The sequence below is a fragment of the Callithrix jacchus genome, chromosome 10 (assembly GCF_049354715.1).
Source record: "Callithrix jacchus isolate 240 chromosome 10, calJac240_pri, whole genome shotgun sequence".
Taxonomy (NCBI): domain Eukaryota; kingdom Metazoa; phylum Chordata; class Mammalia; order Primates; family Cebidae; genus Callithrix; species Callithrix jacchus.
This window is the reverse complement of record NC_133511.1, coordinates 128,662,361-128,670,714: the sequence shown is the minus strand read 5'-3', so window position 1 is coordinate 128,670,714 and position 8,354 is coordinate 128,662,361. Positions and strand designations below refer to the sequence as shown.

Here is an 8,354-nt window from a genome sequence, read left to right as displayed (position 1 = left end):
GGAGTTTTTTTATAGAGATGGGGTTTCACCATGTTGCCCAGGAGGGCCTCAACTCCTGAGGTCAGGTGATCCACTCACGGCCCCAAGGGGCCGGGATGGCCGGTGACACCGTGCCAGCCTCCTCTGTCATCTCCAGTCTCATTGCTAGTTTTTCTCGGCAGGGGGTAAGTCACTTGCTGTGTTGTCACTGAATAAGTGCTGGCCAGGCAGGGCCATTTGTCTTGGTGGGGGCGGGGAGGGCTTTGAAACTTCATTTAGATGCTAACGAACTCTGACGGGGTTGGGCGGTGGCTGCACAGCCTGGAAATCCCCCTGAGCCCAGTCCTGAGACCCAGCACACAAGCAGCCCAGCACTTTTCTTTCTCACGAGTCTCCCTTTCCGCCAGCTGCTGGCCGGTCCCAGGGATCTCACTGCCATCGGGAGCTGCTGAGTGGTCAAGTGCACGTGAGTGACGTGGCCTGGAAGGCAGGAAGGATGGCCCTACCCGGGCTGTCACGTGGCCTTCAGCACAGCCGATGCCTTTACTCCCTTACTGGCGAGGATGTGCAGCTGAGAGGGACCGTGACCTTCCCCGGGGCCTACAGCCCCAAATGGCGGGCGAGGCGCTCAATTCCAGGCGTGTCTGTGGGGTGCCCTCCCCGTGTGCAGGGGCCGCCAACCCTGTGTGAATGTGATCATCACGAAGGGGACTGGTGAGAAGGCTGAGAAGCCTGGGCGCTGGTGGCCATGAGCTCCTAAACTGTAAATACAAATAATGTCCAGAGGTGAGTCTCACTGAATTGTGATTGGGGCAGGGGGTGCACATGTGCGTGTGTGTGTGCATGTATGCATATGTGCGTGCGTGCATTTGTGTGTGCCTGTGTGTACGCGCGTGTGTGTGCCTGTGTTAGTGTGTGCACGTGTGTGCGTGTGTGTGCATGTATGCATATGTGCGTGCATGCATGTGTGTGCCTGTGTGTACGCGTGTGCGTGTGTGTGCCTGTGTTAGTGTGTGCACGTGTGTGCGTGTGTGTGCATGTATGCATATGTGCGTGCATGCATGTGTGTGCCTGTGTGTACGCGTGTGTGCGTGTGTGCCTGTGTTAGTGTGTGCGTGTGCACGTGTGTGTGTGCACGTGTGTGCGTGTGTGTGCCTGTGTTCGTGTGTGTGTGTGCCTGTGTTCGTGTGTGCGTGTGTGTGCCTGTGTTAGTGTGTGCGTGTGCACGTGTGTGCGTGTGTGTATGCCTGTGTTCGTGTGTGCATGTGCACATGTGTGCGTGTGCATGTGTGCGCACGCATACATGAAATGTTACTCTTTGGTCATATTAACAGGGTTACAGTGTGCATAGCGTAGAGGTGACAGTCCCAATGTGTTGTAATCTGATCAAATCACACCTGAGCTCTTCCGTCAGCAACGGGCACAAAGACACAGGTAAATAAGGATGAATGCGGAAGAGGCTGGCTGGTGACGGACCACTCCACTGGGTTTTGTGGGGGGATGTGAAGGAAATGGGCAGCTTGCTGCTCCATTTTGAGGGCTCCCTGGACAGAACTGGGCCTGGAGTGTTCTCTTGAGGATTCAGAGACTACGGCCAGGCTCAGTGGGAAAGATTGCATCGTCGGCTCTTGGAGTCTGTGTGGGTAAACTGAGGCACCGCTGGTCCACCTCCACTCAGGGAGACCATAGCTGGGTGGTGAGCCCGGCAGCGACTTCCGTATCCTTCCAAGACTAATCCAACTAGGAAGGTGTAGACGGCGAGGGTTGCAGTCCACTTTGTGCTGCTCTAACAGAGTATCTGAGACTGGGCAATTCATAGACTGCTCTTGCAGAGTATCTGAGACGGGGCAATTCATAGACTGCTCTTGCAGAGTATCTGAGACGGGGCAATTCATAGACTGCTCTTGCAGAGTATCTGAGACTGGGCAATTTATAGACACAAATTTATTTTCTTGCAGTTCTGGAGGCTGGTATGTCGAGATCAAGACTCCACGAGGTTTGGTGTCTGGTGAGGGCCCCCATCTCTGCTTCTTCCAAAACAGCGCCTTGTGGCTGTGACCTCTGTGGCACAGGAGTGCTGTGTCCTCATGGGGCAGAAAGGATGGGAGGGTGGAAGCGGGCCAAACTCCTCCCGCCGAGCCCTTGGCAGCGGCATCAACCTATTCACGGGGCAGACCCCGGGAGACAAACACCTCCCAAGAGGCCCTGACTCCCAGCACGGTCACCCTGGAGATTACGTTTCCAACACATTCAGTCCGCAGCTGGACGTTTCTCCTTTGAAGTTTTCTTGATTAGTGAAAATAAAATGGACTGAAAATGGATTCATGGATTTTAAAGCCATCAGATTAGGGTGTTTATAAGACGCCGCTGACCTGAAAGCAAACGGTAGCATTAAGTAGAGGGACTATTGCAGCTAAGTGCAACTTTCCGATTAGATGACGACTTTATGAAGTCACAGGCAAATGCCGCAGGTCACCTCCCCTGCCACATGCATGGCCACCAGTTGTGGCAGCTGTGGTAAAAAGATAGAGAGAGGGCATAGTGATATGGTTTGGATCTGTGTCCCCACACAAATCTTATGCAGAATCGTACTTCCCAGTGCCGGAGATGAGTCCTGGGGGGAGGCAACTGGATCCTGGGGGTGGATTCCCTGCCTTGGCACCGTTTCTGTGATGGCGAGTTCTCCCCAGATCTGGTTGTTTAAAAGTGTGCAGTATCTCCCACCCCCACTTGCTGTTTTTTTGGCCACGTGCGGCGCTGGCTGCCCCTTTGCCTTCCGCCACAATTGTAAGTTTCCTGAGGCCTCCCCAGAAGCCGAGCAGACGCCAGCACTGTGCTTCCTGTACAGGCGGCAGAACTATTAGCCAATTCAACCCCTTTTCTTTATAAATTACCCAGTCTCAGGCATCTCTTTATAGCAACTCGAGAATGGCCTAATACATGTAGCTCCAGAGGACAGCCCAGACAAGAAGGGAAGGTTCCGGAAGGGTCCTCAGCCAGAGTGGCTCTGACAGAGGAAGGGAACAGGCCTCATAAATGGGGGAGCTACTTGGGAATTGGTGGCTTCTGCAATGAAGCTGAGGGATGTGGATGTGGGAGCTATGCATGAGGGCACAATGGCTGGAAAGCCAAGATATTCAGGGAGAAAGTGTAAAACAGTGGACAGGCTCAGCCACCAGCCGGTGTGTTTCTGGCATCCTCCACAGCAATGCACCTGTTCCTTCTCTGCTGCTTGCAAGCCTACCCCTCGTTCAGCTCTGGGTTCTGCCCTCACCCCCCTCCTGGAAGCCCTCCCAGATCTTCCTCCTAGTTCAGCTCACCTCCTTGAAGCCCTGGGGTGTGACTGTGGCCGTAAGCCCTGGGTAGACACACCCTAGTCTAGGTTTGTCTGCCAGGGTCTGAAGAATGTGGGGTTACTTAGCAGGACTCTGTGTCCAGCTGAGGCCATAGGACTCGGGCAAGGAGTGATATGTGTCAGAAGGGAGTCTGATGTCCTTGTCTTTGGGACTTGTTACCCTCCTTCTCTCCCAGCTGGGGTGCTTGTGCTTGGCGGCATATTCGCGTGTGGTGTGTAAACAGGAATGTGTTCCCTGTAGCTGGGGCTGGCTGGGGTAATCACCCATGCAGGAGGGAGCATGCGGTAGAGACTTGTGAGTTTCAGGTGGCCGTGTCCTTTCCTGAGAGCGTGTCCCTTCTCCTCCCAGCCCCTGCCTCTGGCTGGTCTCTTGCCTCCCCCAGGGACCCAGCTCAGGCCTATGGCTTGGCAGCCAGAGCTGAAGCAAGTAGGTGTGCACAGGTCTGCCCTGGCAGAGAAGATGGCACAATGGGCCTCGGTGGGGTGACCCAACTGCCTCCCAGACAGCCCCTCTTGGGGCCGCTGCTGCCCCCTCCGCCCTCCAAGCCAGGTCATTTGGGCTCTAGTGCTTCAGAGAGCATCACCTTCTTTCCATAGAGCTCCTCGCCTCAGTAGTCCCTGCCCGCGGACAACGCCAGCTGCCGGCCCCCAGGATGCACCAGGATAGGGACTCCTCCCAGCGCTGGGATTCCGACTTTATTGGTGGTGGCACTTTCAAGGTCCAGACCTCAGGGGACCAGCTCCCCAGTGCTGTGGACGTATAGTCAGGGTGAGAACTTAGGAGTGGGTTCCCTTGGGGTTGCCAGAAACCCTCGAACTGGACAGGGAGGCTATGTTGAGCTAAGCTCCTGACATTCAGGGGAGACAGGGGTCAAAGGGAAGATCCCACTAACTTCTGAAGGGCTGTGCAATAGAAGGAGCTGGGGTGGGGGCGGCTCAGCCCCTCCAGGGCCACAGTCGGCTGGAATTGGTCACTGTCCTTTCTCAGAAGCAGAAAGTCCAGGGGATGTGGTCACACCGGCTCCCTAGCCCGTGGTGCACACACAGACGCCCCTCTATGGTATGAATAGGCCACTTGGCACAAAATGCTGTGAGTGTGCACCCACTGGGGCTTCAGCTCCAGGCATGAGGGGGGTTTGGAGGGCAGAGGCAGCATGAGAGGACCCGCCCGTGTCTGCAACCCCAGGAAGTCACTGCCCTGGAACCTCAGGGAGTCCCCCTTCCCTTGGCTGTAATGATTTTTGGCTTGGAGCTCTACCTGGGAACCTAGATGCAACCTGCATCCCAGAGGAGGAAGTGGCTGGAGAGGATGTTGGGATGAGATGGGAGGCCCGGCCTGAGGGGCCAGTGGTGGTCTGTGAGCACAGTCCCTGCTTCTCCCTTCTCCAGGGACATGTCCCCCAACTCTGCAGGGGCAGAACCCCTGGTTGCAGGGCCAGGCAGCCAGAGGGGGGGGCACTCCCAGGCCTGTGGCCACCTCCACCTTTTCCCACTTGGCCTATTTGCTCTTTCCAGCTCTTTCTAGCATTTTCTGGCCAGAGTAGAACTTTAGAAGTCCTTGATGGATGAAATCCTTCCTGACTGAGAAGGAGGAACATTACCCTTGTTCCCCACCAAGGTTGGGCCTCCACCTTCCTGGCCAGAAGGAGGTGCAGCAGGAAGGTGACCCTCCCACAGGGGCGCGTCCACCCCAGCCCAGGTTCATGTGTCTGTGGAAGGGACTGGCTTCTCTGCCTCACCTCCCCCACCCTCCTGTACCCCTCTGTCTCCTTCCCTCCTTCCAGGTTGGCTCTGGGACCAGGCCCCTTCTGAGACAGGGATGTGGGGGATGCTGAGGACAGAGGGTGTCTCAGGAACTGGAACATTCTGCCTCTGCAGGCCTGCAGTACCTGGTCCCATGGTGTGGGCAGGGAGGGTGACATTCCTTCTCCTCTGGGGCCGGCTGTGCTCCGGATGCCTCTTAGGCTCTCTTGCAGGTTGTCCTTCTGCATGGAGACCCCCTATAATCCGGGAAGATGCCCACTGCTCTGCCTTTTCCTCTGCTGTGAGGTGCTTCCTAATTCTCACTAGGGTGTGAGTGATTGCTACTCGGTTATCTTTAGTCTTTGAGACGTTTTTGGATTCTTACTGAGAAACAAAACCTTCAGTCCTTTGACCCAAATAAAGTGCATGGTGACCGTCTCCTCCCCTGAAGAACAGCTGCTGAGGGCTGGGAAGGAGAAGGAGAGGGACGCCCCACTGGGGGTCTCTCGAAATCAGCCTAGCAGACAGACACCAGCAGACTGTTTAACCTTCCTGGGCCTCAGCCTTCCCATCTGTAAACCGAAATCATCCAAGCACCTTCTTGGCAAGGTTTTGTGGGTCTGACTGAAGGGCGGCCAGGCACGTCGGGGTCCTGAGCCCAGCAGGCATTGGCACTCCGTTCATGCTCCACTCACCCCTGTGGTGGGGACGGTGCGCACCAGCGCTGGGAAGGGCCCTGGACCTTCACAGCAGACGCCCTCGTGACAGTCTGGCCTCAGAGTCGCCCCCAGCCCAGGCCCACAGCATCACTCACTGAGGACAGGGTGATCTTTGGGCTCCTGTGCAGCTCACGTCTGGCTTCTCCCACCGGCTCTTCCCAGCAGCGGCCTTTGCCAAACCCTCCCACACTGACCCCTGCTGGGGAGAGAGGAAGCTGCTCTGGGAAAAAACGGGGAAGTAGGAAAAGCTCATCACACATCACATATCACAAGAGCAGGCTGCCGGGCACCAGCGAGGCCTAAGCCTGGCCAGCTGGGAGACTTCTCCCACAGCCCCAGCCTTCTGCGACCGTGATCAGCTGCCAGAAGTCTCTCTGTCACTGCACAGAGCTGGGTACAACACAGAAGCCACCTCCTGGAGCACCTGTTGCTCAGCTCACCTGCAGGGAGCACTGGCTTGGGGACACTTCTGCCCTGGGCTCTGGACCTGCCCCAGGCCCCCGCTGGCGTGGGGAGCAGAGCAGGCAGGTGGCAGGTCTCTGTTGCAGACCTTCGTTCCTCCCTAGCCAGTGGGAAGGGCTTGGGGTCCGCCTCGGTGGCCTTGGGGCCAACCTTGAGCAGTCAGAGGCAGCCTGGTGCTCAAAGCCCTCCCTTGGTGCAGCTCCCCTGCCTCTTACCTCTGGCTGGGGCCCCGTGGGCTGTCCCCGAGGCTAGGAACAAATTCTGCTTCACAATCTCAGTAGGACTGGCCTTGCCAACACCTTGACCTCAGACTTCTGGCTTCTGGGCCTGTGAGACAATAAACTCCCGTGGCCCAGCTCACCCAGGCTATGGACTTGGTGAGGACCAGCCCAAGGCACTAGTGCACAGCCTGGCTGTACGGACTGATTGAAGGCAGAGGCACCAAGGTGATGATGAGGATCTCAGGACTTGTGAGCGGGGGCAGGGAGAGAGGGCAGGCAGGCTTGGGTCACGGCCGTGGGTCACTGATGTAACTCTGGCTTTTGCCCACAGGCTGCACAGGAGAAAGTGGGAGGGGCCTCGCATGCAGGAGAGAAAGGGGCTCTGTGGCCCTGTGTGGGGACCCCTCGCCTACTGTCTGGAGGGGCCCAAGCCCGCCCCACCACCTCTGTGGTGAAGGCACAGGTGGGTGAGCTTGCATGTGAGCAGCTGGACAGGTCCCCTCTGTGCCAGGAGGCCGGCATGACAGTGCTTCTCCTTCACAGCCCTGACAAGGACGGCTCACATGAGGCCTGTGACGATGGTAGGCTGCAGGATGCAGTGATGGGGGCATGTCCCTGGGCCCGGAGGTGGGGGGAGGAGAGGGCTCCAAGGTCTGCAGAGCTGTGGCTCCCACTGTCCCTGGGTCGGGGGGACCGTCAGAGCTCTGGCCCAGGACGGGCTGACCTGAGTGGACCTGGCCTTGTGGGATGGCTTTCCTCTGCCTGGGTGGGGTCCTGGGAGCCCCATCTTCTCTCCAGGTGGGCTAGTGGGCAGCAGTCCCGTGGTCAGTCAGTGTCAGGTGTGACTTTGGGGCTGCCTGGGACCAGGCATCATGTGCTCCTAGAACCCTGCCTGGCGGTGAGCAAAGCAGAGACCGTCCCACCTGCCGGGGCTGCCACAGGCAGCTCAGGAGCAAGGCCAAGCCGGCCTGGGGACCGCACTCAGCAGCCCCTCCCTGCTGGCTCCCGGCGGCCATGGCAGCTTTGCTCACCGCCCTGAGTGGCACAGGGAGGCTCCAGTGCAGCCAGTCCCTAGATGGCAGGGCAGGGCCCCCACAGACCCAGAGGTGGAGTTGAGAAGATGCTCAGCCTGGGAGGCCCTAGGAAGGGGAGGAGGTGCCAGGACATGAGCTGGGGGTATGGGCTCTGAAGTGGGCAGATCTGCACTCTGGGGAGATGGGCATTCACATGACAGGGATGAACCATAGGCCAGCCAAGGACAGTCATCCTGAAATGCAGGCTCCTGACGCAGCCGCCAGCCAAGACGAGACGCTTGCCAGCTGGAAAGGAAGGCCCAGGAGGGCCCAGGTTGCGTCCCAAGTCCCAGGGTCACCCTGAGGCAGGTCGGCCAAGGTGGGTGTGGTCTTGTCTGACCCACAGAGCGTCTGTCGGGCACCATGAGGCAGCCAGGGTCTGGCTGGAGGCGGTGCAATGTCAAGGGGGAGGAACCCCCAGGGCTGAGGGAGGGGCATGATTGTGAGTACCCCATTGGGCTGTCCAGGCTCAGGGATCCCTGGGGGGGCCTGTGGGGGCCCCTTGGGTAAGGGAGGCAGGAGCCCAGGCTAGATGTGTGGTTTGGGGCTGCTCAGCTCTCCTCGAAATCCTCCCCCCTAAGCCCTGCTCCTCCCTGGCAGGCACCAGCCCAGCTGTACCCCTGAAAGTCCCCCCATAGTCTCCACCTTTCCCTGGCTCTTACCAGCTCCCAGACCCACCCCTGCCCATCAGCATGGCTTCCAGTTAGAAGAGCCTGGACTTGACCTCAGCAGCCCTGGCTTCCACTAAAGGCAATTCCAGCTCTGCAGGTCCCTCGCAAGAGTGGCCCACTGAGGCAGGGCA

At 58.3% G+C, this 8,354-nt stretch overlaps 1 long non-coding RNA gene across 1 annotated transcript; it reads left to right on the top strand.

Moving 5' to 3' along the window:
- The first annotated feature begins 532 nt into the window (after positions 1-532).
- LOC108593982 (uncharacterized) lies at positions 533-2,071 on the top strand. The gene is made up of 3 exons (XR_001914630.4): positions 533-765; positions 1,314-1,413; positions 1,938-2,071. It is a non-coding gene; the product is annotated as an uncharacterized LOC108593982 (long non-coding RNA).
- The last annotated feature ends 6,283 nt before the right edge of the window (positions 2,072-8,354 follow it).